Source organism: Manacus candei, unplaced genomic scaffold (genome assembly GCF_025592945.1).
Source record: "Manacus candei isolate 608988 ecotype Guabito, Panama unplaced genomic scaffold, ASM2559294v1 h1tg000005l, whole genome shotgun sequence".
NCBI lineage: Eukaryota > Metazoa > Chordata > Aves > Passeriformes > Pipridae > Manacus > Manacus candei.
In genome coordinates, this window is record NW_026138053.1 from 17,543,938 (window position 1) to 17,563,082 (window position 19,145).

The 19,145-nt window shown below is 35.0% G+C and overlaps 1 long non-coding RNA gene across 1 annotated transcript in view; it reads right to left on the bottom strand.

Annotated features, from left to right (window-relative positions):
- Nucleotides 1-1,069: 1,069 nt before the first annotated feature.
- LOC127477056 (uncharacterized) overlaps nt 1,070-19,145 on the bottom strand; it is a 37,182-nt gene continuing 19,106 nt past the window's right edge. Inside the window, exons 3-5 of the long non-coding RNA XR_007906831.1 lie at nt 18,753-18,844; nt 3,871-3,972; nt 1,070-3,182 (exon numbers count right to left, since the gene is read on the bottom strand). This is a non-coding gene — a long non-coding RNA (uncharacterized LOC127477056). The remainder of the gene's footprint in view (nt 3,183-3,870; nt 3,973-18,752; nt 18,845-19,145) is intronic.

Sequence of the window (19,145 nt, forward strand, 5' to 3'; positions counted from 1 at the left end):
TGTTACCTTATCTCTTCCTCAGCCCATTTTCCTGCATTCCTTGGGGCTCTTTTTGACAAGAAAAGAAATCTTGTAAACTGAGAAACCTGACAGCCATCCACAAACTTATATCACTTACCATAAATCAACAGATCACCTATTATGGATCACAAAAGCAAAGAACAAAAAATAAAAACCTTTTAACAATTACTTGGTCCTGAAATTGATAAGCAAAAATATGAAACAGGCATAGACGCCACCTAAAAACTGCAAAAGCACATTGCATTGCAACCTCAGTTAAATTGCTTCTTCAAAGGTAAGGAAAAAATGCAGGTGCACGTATCAGGGTACAGCTCCTGTTTGGGGACAGATCTGCAACTTAGTAACAGAATGCAGCAACAAGATCCCAAACAGGAAAAGAGAAGCTCCATATTATTGTGTCTTTAATTTACTTTCAAATCAAAATTATTAGCCCTAACTTCAAGATGACAGCTGATACAGCTGCATTATCAGAATCAAACTTTCTGACCAAAAGCAACATGAAACCACACAGTAGAAAACCTGAGTCCCTAAACTTGCACCTGCACTTTTGTCCTTATGATCACCCATGACTGCCAAAAATACTGGCAGTGTGCAGCAGAGCTCATATGCATGAACATACTGAGAAAGCACATGGACTGTCAAAGAGTTCTTTTCAAGCACAGCACATTTTAGCATGGATGTCTTGCAGGTGCACTTCACAAGATTAAAGTGTAAACATATGCAAGCATTTAATATCACACTTCATAAAGAAACTGTTTATACTGATAAAATTAATCCTGTTTGCAAATGTCTGACGATCACGAGAACAGCCATATTTTGTTTCAGAAAGGTCCATGGTTCAAAAATACTATTAAGAAACCAGGAGAGTACAGAATAGCATGTATTTTCAGAAGGATATTATATCTGAAAGCAGAGGCAGGAATTACATCTGAAAACTGCATTTTCTTTAAAATTCGCAAAATCAAACTTATTCATTACAGCACAAAGTAATCAAATCCCATTTGAGCCTATTCACATTTACTATCTCCACCACACCCTCGGACAGGGAATTCCATAATTTAAGTAACCATTTATGAAACAAATATTTCCTTTTGTTGGTTTTAAAACTGTTGAATTATTATTTTATTCAATCCACCTTCATCCTTACATTATAAGAACTAATAAAAAATACTACCTTTTCTACGCCATTTGTCACTTATTAGACCTTTACCACAACCCTAGTCCTCTCTTTTACAAGGAAGAAGTATATAATGATTTAATCGTTCCTCAACAAGAAACCCTTCCCCGTCTTTACTGTTCTTGTTATTTGTAGCTCTTCTAGTTCCTTTGAGAACTTTTACCCCTCTTGTTTTAATATTCAAGATAAAAATGCAACCTAGATTTCAAAAGGATTACACTCATTATTTTATCTTATTTTTTCCCTGGGTGTTTTGTAGAACTGTATTTTCCTCTTTAAATGTTGCGGAGGTGACAACTTTATTGAACTAATCACAACAATGCCAATATCTCCCTCCTGAATAGTAACTACTAAATCAAAATGCATATTTAAATACATTAGTTCCTTTGCATTTACCACAATTGAATTTCCGCTGCCATTGAGCTTCATAAAAAACATGTTTTCCTTCTTTAGAGTCAGCTTTAAAATTGAGCATTAAAAAAAATTTAATCAAGCAACAAACAGCCTGTACCTCATAACTAATCAGCCATTTCCAAGATTATTTACAAGCACGCTGAATAGGACCAATATGTGTGAGAAGTTAGATTTAAAATCCTCCCTCTGAAACTCAGTGAAGGTACAAAGCTTGGTTTGATGTGTTTTGACTTGAATGGCAAATCTTTCTCGTTTTCCAGAGATTTTATTCCACATAGGATTTTAAATGTTAGAGCTAGTAAAACATGGGAAATGGTTTCAGAACAACTCACTTGAGCAGAATCAATTTTGATTTTAACTGTTTATGATATATTACTAATTCTGGGAATTTTTACATATCTCAGTAAATATTGAATTTTTACTAGTTATTAGTAATTTCTTTCTTTTTTTTAACCAAAGAAAAGCAATTTATTGAAGAAATTAGCCCAGAAGTGAAAAAGTTTCCTAGAAAAATCATTTAGCCTAATTATAGCAATTAAACAGCTGACAACAACTCTGTAGCTCAAATTATAGATTTTGAATATCCAAAACACGCACCAAGTAGATGCCACAAATTCTCTGTCCCTATGTTTGGAAAAGGAGTTGATTTTTTTTAAAGTTCATCATAAAATATTTAACTATTCTTCAAATTAAAGGTATGCATTGTTGACTATATCATCTGTGTCTGTAATCAATCTGACCAACTTCAATCACCACTCAGTTCTTTGCCTGCTTGTGTAACCCACTCAGTGGAAGAAAATTTCTTCAAATACAGAACTGTAACTGTTATAAATATACTAGTTTGGGAGAGAATAATGAAAAAGAGATGTTTAAAAGAAGAGATCTGCATTTCCAGACACAGTTTTCAAAGTGGTATCCTTCTGGTCAGTCTCTGTGCACTGTAACAGACTATAATAACCGGCAGTCACCTCATGAAGGTTAAACTTTAGATAATATTTTCCTTTTCAGAAACAACTGGGGATAATCATATGCTGCTTCCAAAAATATGAAACTTTCTGATGATGCAAGTAACAATCAGAAGTGGCCATTTCTAAGCCTGTACCCACTTTAGAATCCTGTCTTGACAGCAAGTCCTACTCAGAACAAATGTACTTTATTGTTAATAGTAATTAATTCTCATCTTACACTCCCATTATATTGTCTCTGCAGTAGTTACGTAGGCTTGCTCAATGCCCTAATTTTTCCTCACTCACAGCCATTTAAAATCAGCTTTTTGAAACCTGTGAGCTTGCTGAGCTGAGGAATTCATTTTCTTCTGAATATGTGTGCTTGTCTGGCATTTCTATCCAAGCTTCTACAGCTCTGTTTAAGAGTTAAAAAGTGTAATAAAATTGAAATATGTTAATATAAAAATGAAGAATGGGATTTGTCTTACCATATTAAGAAGATTAAGCAATGGCTAGATAGTTCTGGACCATCTAGGGTTTAACTTCTACTTGTCAAAGCTGCTTTCTCATCTCTATAAAGACAGTAGATTATAGCCCTTTTCCAAGGTCAGACTACGCTGTCTCTGCAAGTAAAAAACATGAAAGAGATTTATTAGGCAGCAATATATACGTATGCATTTTATCTTTCTGCAGTCTAAACACCTAGAAGATGCTTGAAGCAGAGTTTAAGATAAATGATGATAAAGTCCAAATTGATTCAAAACTGATGGGGTTGCATCATTTAACATTGTCAGTAATGCTGAGTACCATTTTTACACATTACCTTTTTTTTTGTTTGAACGTGTCATACAACATCTGCTACCAAGATATGGATGTACATCAGAATAGTTTTCAATTGGAAGATCATCATAAGCATGCCTAATATTGCAATGAGCTTTTATCAGTTATCAATGAGCTGTAATCAGTTCATAGGAAGTAGCCAAAGTATGAACAACCATCTCCAGAGCTCTTAATGGCCAGATACATGGTGTGTATTCCTACATATGTGTATACACACACACATCTCTCTCCGTAGATAAGTGACCAAACGATAAAAGAAAAAAGTAAAAGTAAGGGGGATTTTTTCAGAGTACTTTAGAGGAAGATAATGGCTGACAGCTACACCAAGGATATAGAAAACAAAGTAATTCAATGGTATATAGCCCTGTTAAACAAATCACTGGCAAAATACCAAACCAGGGACATTCCCAAGGATAGGACACTTAGCATAAATAATAACAATGCAACATCACTGTCAATATTGTCACTCACATCATTTCTCCTATGGTATCCCAAAGGCAAGGTCCAAGTTACAATGTCCATACTGCTTTCTGCTACACATCATCTTTCATACAATTGGAGCACTACAACTTTCTGCAAACAGAAATTGTGTCTGAAATGTTAGTATTGACCAATGCACTCTTGCCCATTTATTAAAAGAGAACAAATCTTTTTAGGTAAAGAATTAAAAAACTTTGTAGATAAAGAACACAGACAGAAAAATCTGTTCCTCAGTCTTTGAGATCTTTCTTGTTACAAAAATAAAATATTCAAAGCTTTAAGAAACATTTTGGAGGCACACTTCCCACAATGGTGTCTGTTTTCTTCTTTACTTGCAAGCACTCAGAGCTAGATTTGGAAAAAAAGGGGGAAAAGCACCAAACCCACTCAGCAGATGACACAAAAACCATCCCCATGAATAAAATGAATCAAACATGTAAAATTGTTTTCAGATAAACCCAAGCAGCCTGTGTTTATTATGAAAGTGTCACACTTACACAATTAAGAGTTAAGCTATAATTTATCATGCACTTGGTATTCTAAAAATCAACCTAGACAGCAGGTTCCGATACCAAAAGTTGTCTTCTCCCTCTCAATTGGCCTGTGCTTGGCTCTGGTGGGCATCAAGACTCCTCCAGCCCTGTGCTCGCAGCTCTCTGCAACCCAACACTGCAGGAGCAGATCACAAGCATTGTTCACTCCTGCATTGCAAGTGCAAGATTATAACTCTGAAAGTCCACAGCCCTTATTTTTTTCAGACTTCGGTTTATTTTTCTGGAGGTTCTCAAAAAATCTACTGAGGATTTTTATGTAATAAAAGCAGAAAAAGCCAAAAATTACAACTTTCCCTAATTCTCAATCCTAAAAATTCTTCCCTAGCTGTATTTGAAACACTAACCTTAAGGAGATACTCAGGCATGTACCTGTAAGCAACTGTTTGATATTTACAGATCAAGGAACTCAGGAATTCTGAATTTATAGAGATATTCTTGTGGCAGTACTGATGCAGCTAGAATGAAAACCCTACCTGTCCATTAAATTTGCCCCTAATAGAAGTAGACCTATTCTAATAGGCTGCAGAAAATTCGGAGCATCTTGGGAAGATGAGATTCCTCTGATGAATGTCACAATACAATGCTGTACATAGTGGAGGAAATTGTTTAAAGTGCTTTCTATCTATTTGTAATTTCTTGCTCTTTCCGAGTTGGGATGTAGTTTTGCCTATTATGCTTTGCTTGAGATCTGTGTTCACCCTAGCTCAGAATACTTCCATAATGTGTCATTTCGGATGATGTACTCATCATACCGTAAAGATCCTTGGAATCAAATTCCCACGAAAAATGTCATCCAAACCCCTGTGTATTGTTTAGGTTGACACAGGCTATTTAAATGGTAATAGTTGCAAATGTTCGCATATGGTATTTCTCCTGAATATGCTATCAACTCCCTCTCTCTGAAATCACCACCACCAGCTATCTCAAGCTGAAGGTTAAACAAAAAAATCCTAAACATCTTTAAATTGGATTAACCAATATGATCAAAGCTTGATGGTATCATAAACATCACTATATCTGCAGAATGGGACTTGAAATCTCTAAATAAAGCCAGGTGCACACCTTTTTCTACTTAGGGATCTTAAATGTTGTTTGAACTTCAGGTTTAGTCTGGCAAAAATTAATAAAGGATTGATTAGCCTGAAAAAAAAAAAAACAAGGAAAAATTACAGGTTCATGTAGACCTTAGAAAGAATATTGTTGAAACTAACTGCATCTACCAACCTAATCTAACACATTTTATATAATTTAACCCTTAAAAACAGATTTTGGCACAAAGGAGTATACCATTAAGAATATACTAAACTGAAAGCTCTTAACTTTTCCTGTTGATACTGGATTAAAAAAAATCCCATTATTTTTCTCTATAACTTATTTGCAAACAGATCTAGTCCCTTCACATATGCACTAAAAACAAAATAAATTGAAAGGAAAGCTACATAGTAAACCTTTCACTGAACTCCCCTCACGTTGACATCTCAATGAAACGAGAACACCTCGAAAGACAGCAGAATCATTGATAGATTATGATCCACCACACTGGAAAACTGGTTTACCCACAGTGACTCAAAGGAAAAGTTCACCTACCGAAAAACGGCTACCTGCAGCAATCATACATTTCAGTGATTCTATCCCATACACACAGAAAGGCCAGCTGTATTTACTTTCCTTAATTTATGTACTTAATATATGTGGAATGTAATTTTATAGGCCTCACATGCAAAGCCTCATTAAGAAAGAGACATGTACATAAACAGAAGTCTAAGGAACACAGAGTCAAGAGGCAAAGAGATTATCAAAAGCAAACAGTCAGCCAGGGGCCTTACTTGAATTCTTGAAAGCCATCAGCCTTGAAAGCCAACATTTGCCTTGCCAAAAGAAACATCATCAGATGGCCTTCCATTTATAAAAAAATAAAAAATAAATTGGAGATTAAAACTTATCTTCTTTTTTGTAGTTCCATACTAACACATCAGTATTTCTGATCTCATTCATGACATAGTACAATATATAAATGTAACATGATAAGCTTTAAAACTGCTGACTTAAAATTCAAAATCCATTTTACACTTTTGAGTCAAATGACTTTGGAAGAAGAGTGTATTTGCTGGGTGAATTTCAATGACTTTTTCCAATTTTAATACAACTGCATTACAATTACCATATTTGCAAAACAAAGAGCACAAAGCAGAAAAGCACGAAAAGAAATGGATGATGACATTTGCATTTGCACAGTACATTCAGTGTAAGTTTGATTCTTTTCCTACTCAGCATCACAAATGTATTTTGAAACCTCAATGTAGTAAGCATTATGCGTTTATTTGAGGAGTTTCATTTGCATTTAATTTGCCTTCAATGGCTGAATAGGATATTAATTCTGGAGGCTTGTAATCTTTTCTTATGAAATAATACTATGATCTAGACGTGAGAAATCTCCATATTTTTACAACATTTTTCACAAAAAACCTATCCTGCTTTTATTACATGCCTGAAAGTAGAAATTCTTAAAACAAAGTAACTTCATTTTTTAAAAAACATGCTTCATTTTTCTGAATTTCCCTTGAAACTGATTTTAATGTAGAAGATTACAGATTTTTTTTCATTGTCAGAGATTAATACATCGATATTAGTAATAATATTGCATGCTAGATCTTCTTCAGCGGTGGAGGTCTTCAAAGCTCTCCAAGTGTCTGAGGCTCATCAAGTACTGAGAAACCTTCACCTCCAGCATAGTGATTAGAAGCATAACCCAAAGAAACTTTATTATTCCATGACAGCCTTTACTGGTGTACAGATTTCAGGTTCTGAAGGCAAGAAATCCCTGTCACTGGTGGTATAACACCACTGATTTGATCACTGACTCAATAGAGCCCTTATAGCTGGAGGACTTGGCCATTTTAACAACCAAGAAAGATATAACAAAGGATTATAATGGAAGAAATAAATCTTACTATATTTGAAGATGGAAGAGAAACAGATATACAGAAATGGAAGATTGTTCCAAAGAATTAATGCAACTATGAATTTTGTTATGAGAAAAAAATAGGACCTCTACAGAGAAGAATTCTGAACCAATACAAGAGTGCTGTATGAACAAGGCATCACCTCTGCCCAAAGCCTTATAGAAACAACTGGGCAGACGCTGAGAGAAAGCATGGTAATCCTGATTTTCTTCACAAAACTTGATTTCCTTTTTTTTTTTTCTTTAAAATTACCTTTCCTACCACAATGGAAATGGTACTAGGCAGGAAATAGGAGTAACAGGGAGAAATCTGAGTTAGATGAAACATATTTTCATTGCAACCAAGATAAAAAGCTTCAAATTGCCCAAATATCATGGAGATGAATAATAGGAAAATAAAACAAGTACTTAGCTACATTAGATTTAGCAAAACTAAAGGAAAATTAAAGCTAAAGGGGTTGCAGAGGCAGAACAAGAGAAAACAAGGAAGCGAGATGATACAGTGCAGTGCATGTCAGGAATTTACTGGCAAGCAGAGAACTCTTTGGTCAAAATGGCAGTGGAAGTAAAATCATCCTACTACAGTCAGAGAAAAAAAGCAAGGGCAAAGACATGGTTGAAAAGCTTCTTGCTAATATCCCACAGGTGGTTCCTCCCCAAGAAGGGGAGGGGAAATCCTCAAATTCAAACCCCGCTGAGCCTCTTATTCCAAATACAGTCAATCCTGTACACAAATAACACATAAAAATCCAAGATCTTCCAGTTTAAATGAGGGTCAAGCATCTCTTCAAGTCCTTTGAAGACTTTTATTACAGAAGTATTTAATGAACTACAATGGGATGTGATTCTCTTGAAGGCTGTAATGGGAAGTGTACCCAGATATGTATAATGAATTATTTAGGGACTTCCTTTTGGGAGAAACTGATGAATTTAATTATATATGTAAAGCTGCAAATGGTCCTGAAGAATTGACCATTTTTGTGGATTCTCTGTCATCATGCTAAATGCAGCAGTGCTGGTTCCTATTACATAAAAAGAGATAGAGCTGGTATTCATGATGGTAACTTTTTCAAATATTGGCCACTGGGAGTCAAGTTCAGTTGAGAGATTTGTGGTCTCACAAATTTCAACAATTAAGAGAAAAATTAGTTTGTGACATTTAGGCTTCGAACGAGGTTGTCTAACAGCTGGCTGAATTCAATGGATCATTTAATTCAGTTCTTAGGATCTGAAATAGATAAAAGCTCAGTGTACTCAGAAAACACTCAAACATAGTAGGCATTACTTTTGATAGCAAATTCATCAGTATGGATGATCTGGCTAAGGATTCATTAAAAGGAAATTCTAAGTTGTTGGCCATCTCTTAGCAATGGGGAGGAATATATACAGAAGCAATTTCTGATGGGTCTATGATGCAATTTATAACTGTATCATTTGACTTAAACCTCTTTACACAACAAGAATTGATTCCAACTACTTTTACTGCCTTTTTTTAAAAAAAGAGAATTCATTACTTCTTAAACACCACTTAAAAGATGTGGGAAGGAAATCCCACATAATTTGAAGAGGCTGCTGTTAAGAGTGGGAATGATTGCATTCATAAAGTTGTTCTGATCCGACACCTTATTTCAGTAACGCTCCTTTGTAAGTTCAGGGATCCACCCACGCTGACATACACCCACTGAGTTGCAAAGCTTATGTAACTTCCTAATTCAAGGACTAAAGAATGTTGGCAGTTTTCATTCCCTAGAGCATTTTTTTCCTTTCTGATTAAAATTCAGTTCCTATGAGAAATAGAATTGTATATTATCAGACTGTTCTAGGCAGAATATGTAGCACCTTCACAGTCGAGTAGAATAACACACAAAACCAGCATAAATTTTGAAAATCCATCTGCATCTCTGTCTTTGTATTCAGCACTAAAATGAAATCATCCACTCTCAACATTACAGTAAGTTGGACTTAAAATTGCTTCGAAACTCAGTCAGGTCTCAACCACATTAAGATCACTGGTTTTTATAACTGTAGCCTGGTCACACATAATTACAAAAAGTCCACTTAGTAGCTCACTGCAGAGACTGTCAGTCTGTCATCTGCTCCACAAAAAAATTTCCAGGCACTTAGATTACTCAGGTGGTAGATGTGTAGAGTCAGCCCTAGCCACCTACTCAGTCTCCCACCCATCCAGGGTGAATTCCCCATCCCAAGGAATTAAATACAACCTTGAACTGAACATGGCCTATGAGCTCTTAATCCGGACTTGTAATTAACTTGACTGTGGGAAGATTAGCACAAAATAAACATAGTTGTGATGTTCAAAGGTGGCACAATTATCCCACCAACCCTACCACTGTGACCACACTAGCAGCATTTGCCAAACCCAGGCCTGGGGAGAAGAAATGAACATAAAATTACTAACTCATGTTGGGGCTTCTGGCTAGGTCAGTACGTGTAAACTAAATAGGGAAATGTCCTGACAGCATCACTCCACACTGGGATCTCACTCTGCTTTCCAAGACAAACAACACCTGATAAATCTCATTAGCAATATCGTCTAACACCTAGAGTAGATGACAAACACAGATTTTCTGCTTGTCAGGATCTACTTTTTACATGAGAAAGGGTCATTACTGTTCAGAAGGAGTTTGTCCCATGTGTTTGTCCCACATAACAGCAATAATAACCCTGACAGAGCATACAATTATAAGAAAATTCACATTACCATTCTAGCTTTCTTGTGCTAACAATATTATTTAAATAAAATACTTATGAACAATTAATTGACTAACATAAATGGAATAATCTTAACTTAAAAAAGCAAGTATAACTGATCACTAATCAAAGCAAGCTGGCTACTGAGAACAGCTATTTTATCTAAAGGATTATTACACACTCAACTCTTGCAGTGTAGAGTATATATATGTTAAACCTGTGTTTTATTTGTAGACCAGGATACACAAGAATAAACACAAGACTGCCCATGAGAGGACTGTGTTGAATAGGTTAAAGCCATTGATTCATAAACTCATAAATTCATAAACTGCCATCCCCTTTGTTCATTCTTTGGGTTGGGTTTTTGCTTGTTTGTTTTAATTGGAAAATTTCCAGAGCTGTATCTTTCATGCTAGGAAGACATTTAAAGTAGATTAAAACAGTAATTTAAATTTCATAACCTTATTCATTACTTTATTATATTAATCTTGCATCAGTGTTTCCCCATAGAACTTAACAGCACTACATGTACACAAATGAAACAAAATCATTTGATTTCATCAGAGTTACCACAGATCATAAGAACAGGAAGAAAACTGTGAGAAACCTCATCAATATGATTGGGAGAGTTATACTGTTACAAAAATGTTATAAATAACAGAATGAGAAATCAGTTTCTGGCTATATTTGAGAAAGCAGGGTGTGATAAAGCTTATTTTGGAAAGCTAGTGGATTTTGAATTGAGTATCACTTCTAAGCATTATTTTATGTTTCGATGATCATCAGTCTAGTAGAAATGGTTTTGTCTTTTGTTAACTCAAGTCCCCTCTCACCATGTGACTATTTCTTCATATTACTTTGCATAACGCAACAAACTTCAACATATATTTTAAGATCTGACCAAAAATTGTCTTCTGTGATTTTTTTTTTTTTCGATCACATTTCAATCAAGAAAATATCTCTTTTCTAACTCAGGCATCAGGTTATTCCAGAAAAACCTAGTATGCTTATTCTTTTCTGCTGCCCATTCTACAGTTTCTTTTAACAAAGAGATTTTGGCACATTCGGTAAGATCTGAAGCATGACTAAATTGTGGCACTAAAGAAAATCAAGTAGGCAATGCATATCACCAGACTTATGGTTGCTTGAAGACTCTAGTCAGCCCCTAAAAGTCCTATTTTATCATTAGAGCTATTTTTCCAAATACATTTGGAATTTTGAGCACTTGTCATAGTATATAGCACCTAATTTATCACCCAAATAGGCATCATTTTCCCTACCTGGTATGTTCTGGGAAGTGACACAAATCTATTTATTCTCTCTGAATGAAAACTACATTGTAGAAACTCTCCTACTGCTGCTTTACACTTGAAGTTTGCTTAAAACAATAGTACAGCTCATTTAAAAAAAAAAACAACTTAGCCCCTACAGATGTTTATGCTAAGAAATTACTCATGCTAATAAGTCAAATGTTCAAGGTTAAACACATTTGTAGTAGTAAGTTACATTAATTGACCTACAACCAGAGGTGTATCCTAGTCTAATAAACAGCACCAACAGCATCATCATCCTGAAAAATAAGCCTATGATTCTCTTAAGAGAAATACTTCTTACTGAGCAATAGATCTTACTGTCAAAACTGCAAATTGAAGACTGAATAGGAAAAAATTGCACTGAGGTTAACGTGGAGCATCTGAGGCCTCTTCAGTGCAAAGCCAGGGCTTGCCCTGCACTGAGGAGCTGCCCTAACTACAGCCAGCAGCAGCAAGCACTGATGTGAACTGTAAAATCTTCCTTCAGACTGGCTGATCTTGTGCAGCCTGTGATTTCCCCTATGGAAAATCACATTGCCCGAGTCTCAGGCTGCAGTAGCTTTGCCTTGCTGCCGTGTGAGTTACAATCGCTCTTGTGAGCTGCCCACTGACAGCTGAAATCCCAATCCAGTCCGATGCTAACTCCTTGGGTCACAATAAAACCAACAAAATTCCCAGGCAACAGTTTTTGCCCAAAAATATTCAGAGAGATTTTTAAATCTTTAGACACAGAATAGAGGTGAACTTTCTATTACACTAAACTTTTGCTAAAATACGGCCACTTATCTCTGTGCAATACAGGGTGTAACTTCTGAAAAATCTGTCTTAGCTGGCAGGTGGGAATAAAGTTGAGTGGGAATGCATGACTTTTGGAAGAGAATGAGCTTAGAAGTCTCCTATCCTTTTTCACCTGGCATTACCACCTGGCAAGGCAGAAATTTATATTTCCTCCAACTTTAATGACTGTGTTGTGATCATGTGAAGTAAATAATTCTAAAACCTGAGTGGTGTAAGGCCATTCTGGATAGGGAAAGCAACCATTGCCTTGATATAATAAATGATAAAATTGCAATAAATTCCATTTAACAACTACAAAAGGTTTCCAACTAATATCAAGGGTTAGACAGAAGAACATATACATAAATTAAAAATAACCGTATTCATAGATACAGTTACAAATGTTATTTGCATACACACTGTATGAATACTGAAGTCTGTGTAGTGCTGAGAACTGCCTTTTATATATAAAAATAATTTAAATCCCCTGTTCAGGGTAAGAAGGAGAAAAATTACCAAATGTTGCTGATCTGCGTTTGGAAAATTTGCTTAGCTTGACATAAATGAGAGGAGAAAATTTGGGTTAGAAGGTTTAACACTGGGTTTTTCCTTGCCTGATAGCTCATGTCAGAGAGGTGGAAATGGAAGAAGAAAAAGTTTGGTTTCTAATCACTGAAAAGATTCTGGGAAAAGAATGGAAGAACTCATCTGTTATTTCTATGGTGTCCAGCTTCTGATGGCTAAGAGCAAAATCCCAGCGGAACACGCATGGTCCTGCAGCACAGAAACCGCGATGGCTTGGAAGGAAACTACAGCTCTTCAAAACTCACCTTGAGCCTTAAGAAATCACTTTCATCAGTACTGAGGCTGCAGGACCTACAAATACATGAGAGGATCTATATTGGATGTACCTTCTAAAAGTGATTTTAAAAGATTTATCTAGCATATTCTAAACTCCTCTAAATGGATTCAGCTCCACCTTTTGACTACAAATGATGATTGTAAACCATATGAGGGAAACAAGAAAGCTGACTGCATGTCTAGAAGAGCAAAATCAGAAATCTGTCACAACCTCCCACAGAGGAAAAGTTATACTAGGTCTGAAGTGATTCCCACGAGCCAGCACTCAAAATGTGCCTTTAAAGAATAATTATTTTCTATAACTGTACAAACTACAACCATATGTATTTACATACAGAAGGAGGACTATAAATAAGAGCTTCCAATCAACACTGTGATATTCAAATCCATCTACTCTAATGTAATATGGAAATCAGATCTAAATAATCTTGATATTATTTTTTTGATAACCAAAATAACTTATGAAGGATATAGCACACCACATTTGGCTTCTGAGAAATTTTGCAGCCATGAATTTAGACAATCTTTACTTTTACCAGCCAAAACACACAGTTGCAATATTGGTACATCCCAGTATATTTAAATCAGTATCTGGAGTAGTTAGGACAGGATAGAAGTTTTTAATATGTAAGTCAAATATTGATACAAATTGGTTTCCCAAGATTATCTTTTGGGAGGCAGCAGATGTATAATGCTCCTGAAAATGAAATGGACTATGACAGGTATGCTAAATTCTGCTTAGACAGGGTTCAGTGGGAGCTGGCCCTCCTTTATAATTTATATTACCACTCTGTCATATTTTAATGCAAGAAACAGTGTCTCCAGTCACAGGATTTCCACAGTTTTTAACTGCAGAGGACAAGTAGGTCCTAGTTTTTTGGGGTTTATGGCTAACAGTAAGATTTCCCTTATTTTAAGGAAAAAAACACCAACTATTTAAGCAGTAAAACCAAAAAAATGCAGAGGAAAATACATATATACTTCTGCTTTAAAAGAAAGGAAAAAAATAGTTCATGCATCTTGCATATTTTAATAGAGCATAACACAACCAAGAATGAGGCCAGCATCACACAGTTCAGAGCACATTTTGCATTTTATGTACATTTACTTTAACATGTTTGTTGGAAATGCATTCTTTAGTCTTATTAATGATTTTTTTCAGTGGCAAATATTATCTTATACTATTTTAAGCTAATTGAGGCTAATTTGCTGTGGACTATTCCTAATTTTCTATGGACTGTCTCCAAGACCTAACCAGAGCAACACCTTATTCATCTAAAATCACAGGGCTGTCTGTAGCTTTCTTGTGTGTGCACAATAGAACTATTAAACCAAAAGGAGATTAGTGGGTGACTCACTTGTGTCTTTTCTTTAATAAATGTCCTTCAAATCATGCAGATTTTTGGATTTTACAACAGTATTTTAGCTGAGATTTCAGGGTCCATTTTAGGGAACATAAACTACCAAGAAATTAATTTCTAAATAACTGGAAAAAATATATTAAAAATCATCATCATTATTATTGTTGTTGTTATTATTGTTGTTGTTATTATTATTATTATTTTATTAAAAATAAATATTAAACTAATTTTTGGGTGAGATAGTTTTAATAAATACTAATGGCAGTGAAATATCACCCATCAATGAGCCAAGAAATCTCTAGTATACAAATAATCTTTAGAAGATGATGATACTGGATTTGATGAGATTAACTGCAATACTTAAGTGGCTGTTTATGAGCTCTAAACTAATGAACAGGTTAAATGTATAATCACTCAAGCTCTTTGTAATAGCTGCTACAGTTATTATCTGAGCCACACCACTTTTCAGCTTTCCATAATAAATTATTGTTGCAGGATCACTCAAGATATTCCTCTAGTGTAACATTTTATCTCTTGATTTATCTTTTTTTAGCTCTTTTACTCCAATAATTGCAAATAGCACTAAAAGATGACATTGTATCTTTACTCTGACATAAAACATTACACATTTTTACAACAGGAAATCAAGAACAGTTTGTACAACTAAGGGGGTCTGGGTAGCCAGACTTGAAACTGTCTGATTAACTTTGTAAAATAAAATACCAAGGCTATTAAAGTCTATTTCTTTAAAAATTGTGGTCTCCAGGGGGCTATTATCTCATGGTTTTGTTCAAAAATATAATCTCAGGTGAAATTAAGTTTTAAGGAGCACAGCAATGCTGGTTCTTTCAGTTTAAATCTGTTATTAAAATATCTCATTTCGTTACTGAAAAAATTACTTTGCAAATACACAAACCACTGCAAAATACACAGCTTTTATGAAAGTTTACTTTGTCCTTTCCTGTAACTCAATTTTTTTTCAGAGAAATATAAAGTTGTAGACATACACCATAATGGTTAAGACACTGCAGTTTTGTCACAAGCAAAATTTTCCCTTCTGGTTCAAGTCTGAACATTTCAAAGGCTCTGAACATGATGTGATCAGCCAAGTGAGAAAGGGACATCTTAAGGGCATACAAAATTGACAGCTGCTTAGACACAATTAAGTGACTGTATCTTTTGGATGAATGGTCAGTCCAACCACTGTAAAAATTTCTAGATCCAATCCACAGCCATTAATAAAATATTATGAACATTGTTTGGCACAGTCTATTTAATTTAACATAGCAGTTACTTTGGATATTTACAGTGTATTATGTGAGATATTTTATAGTCTCAAATTAAAATACCCACCCAGATTCCAACATTAATGGACTTGATAAAAAACACTAAACCTTTAGTAGTAAATAATGAGTTAAAAAAACATCCTTGAAAAACAAAATACTTTTCCACCAGTTTGAAGACTAAAGTCTAGAAATGTATGACCTAGGTTTTTACAGCGAGGGGTCGTTTTTGAATTGAGGAAGCCTGATTTTCAGAGACTACATTATGTTTCATGATGAAATGCAAACTCTTTTACCATGTAGTAAATTCAGAATCCCAGAATGAAGCGATTCCACTGATCCCTCTCTAAAACCCTGGTCTGGTGGAGAACCGTAGTTTAAAATCAAATCTATTTAGAGATGTAATTGTTTTCTTTAATTTGACAATTTGCAGCCACGCAATGCAAAAGGAAAACAAAACCAGTATCTCTCTAAGAATTGTTGCATTGTTTTGATCAGCCCACTCAACACATATTACAAAATAAAACTTCAAACATAGAGAAACAGCTTGTCTTTTAGTCATAACTGCTGGTCTCGTTGATCTAATTCTGCTATCAATTTCACAAGTGTTCCTCTTCTCAGGGTTTCATACAAAAATAATTTGAACATAAAAACTGAAGGCTGGTTGCCCAGCCAATACTATATTTCCCACTGCTACTGTATATAAACTGCACTTGAAATTTCATCTTTAACAATGATCACTTAATTAAATAACTTACAGGTGTTTTATGTTGTTCTGCCTTTCTGGAATTTGATGAAAGAGGGTGTAGCAGTTGACAAGCGCTTGAACTTAAAAGAGAACATATCTTTGATGTCAAGTGTGTCTAAAGGATTCTCAAGTAAAAGTTATATGAAAATGGGCTCACCACCACTCAATCTATTCCCAACAGTTACCTGCTGGTCTAAGTGCCTCTGCACCATTATAAAAATCTGTCAAGCATTCAAAATCAATTACCCACAGGATGTCAAATGCTGCCATGCCAGCTGTCCTTTCAGTCCATGGCAGCTCTCACTGCCCATTTCCAGTTAAAAACACATTGAGCTACACTGTTGTTTTTCTCAGCTGTGATTCACTGCAATACACTGATCTGACCTCTACATACCTTAATACCTTCATATAAGGAAAGGAATATTTATACATAAGAATAGTATTATAGAAATTTGCGTAATTAAAAATATAATGAAAAATTAAAGATATTTCAGGACATATTAACATCAGGCTACAATTTTAAGGGGAGACCATTAAGTACTTAAGTTGTTCATGGGTGTTGCCTTTTTCTGTGATTGCGTGTGACACTAAAACAGAAAAGTAGGTTTCAAATATTTCTCCTGCTGTCTCTTCTACACAGTACATGGATTTCATACATTCATTTGCCATGACAGGCAATAGGAATGCATAGTACAATTATTTAAAGATGTGAGTCCAAAATGAATGGCTCCACTTCACTACAGAAGCAGCCTTCCCAATTTATATTGAGTCACATACTACCTCCAGTGCTAAAAACTCTTTTGATAGCCACAAACTTAGAGGGACAATGTGCTCAGCTAGGTTCAGATAACATTTGATGTAACATTGGTCTATAAAACAAAACATCCCACCACGAAGCCTTACTTATTCACTTTGTGATGAGTTATTTTCATTTTACCATTATTTGTTGACATAGGATTTTTTCCCTTTTCCATATGAACTTTCGTTATCTTTAATGGATTATTTTTGCCATAATGATTTAAGTCTTTATGAGAAATAAGCTCTTGTTCCACGAAAAGATTTTCAATGGTTTGCAGAGTTTATAGAAGAGGGTGCTATGGCCTTTCATTGAAACCAAAACTGTAATGGAAACATTTTGTTTTCCTACAATGCTTTTCAGTACAGAACTTCAGAAATCTTTTGAAAGTTTTTGATGAAAAATCAAGACTTCTGAATTGAGAGCATCTGTTCTGAAACAACTCTATTGCAAGAAAACATTCAAAATGCTTTATTTTCAGTCCACTGTGAAAAAAAAACAAACAAAAAACAAAAACAAACCAAACCAAAGCTGTTGTGTGGAAAAACCGACATACCCCAAAAAGCTGAAAAAGGTTTGCTAATAGTGTCAGGGACGCTTTGCAATAAAAGTGTCAGAGGAATTAAACATGAGTTATTTGTCAAAAGCATTTGTATACACATTTATTGTGCAACTCAGCTGAAGACAACAGCAAAATACCACTTTTGAAGCGTGGTGCTAAGAGAGCAAACAGCAAAGCCCACTGCACAGTTTCAAAGGTACATCTAGTGACAACTGTATTCTTCTAGCATTCATCAGATTCACACTTGCTCTGCAAAATATCTACAAAATAACCCCTAAAATATTTTAAAAGACGCCAGTCTTCCCACATAGCTGCTTTTACTACTCCTTTTAAAGTTCAGTCTCTTGCCAGCAGCCATATGTAGCAGTGAAATAGAGGTTAAGTCAGATAGCACAGTGAAAAACCAATGTTGGGATTTAAGATGAGTGTGGTCCCACGTCCTAATGAGCAGTATGATGACATTCTGTCTCTGAGGCACATGCTTTACTACAGCCATGGAAAGCTATAAAAGTATTTTACTCATGTTTCAAATCAGAGAGAAAGAGCACCAATTGGATTTTTTCAATCATTGTTATTTGAATAACAGAATCATGGAAAAATCACATCTTGCTAAATATATGTAACAACCAGCAGCACTGAAAGACAAGGGCAATCCTCCAAAAGATGGATGTTTTTTTCACCTGTATCTCTTTTAAACAAATGTTAAAGCTTAATGCCCATAATTAATGTTGAGAACATGCTCTCTAGAAGAGTGTAATCAATGTTGTTCAATATTAATACTTGTCATTTCAAACAAAAAGGGAAAATAAATTCCCAAATCATCTTTACCTTTAGTTACTTGCTAGAGCCTTCTCAAAACTGTCTTAATCCTTCAATGCACTGACTATAAATAGGAACCCTCTTATAAAGCCCTCTGAAATGTATTTAGCAGGTAACAACTTTACCTGTCTCCATTAGGCCTTTGAGTATGATCTCTCCAAACCAAAGACTGTCTAAACACAATCCAAGACTTCATGCTCAATGAAGTTCTCAAGAGCTACAAAACAAGAAAATGTTCATTAAATGTACTACCATTATTAATAATAGTTTAAGAGTGATAACATCAGCAGACAAGTCATATAAATACATTTTAACAAATCAAACAGCATCACTCACTTTCTCTCCAAAACAATTTGACACTGCTGTAATAAATTGATTGTCTCTCAAATGAACATATATCAGAGTTTTCAAGGTTACAGAAGTCTGCAGTCCCAAACAGGTTTTGTGTTCATTTTAAAATACTGAAAATTTTGCCCTCGTAATTCAGAACAATGGTACTAACATGGTGATGTTCTATT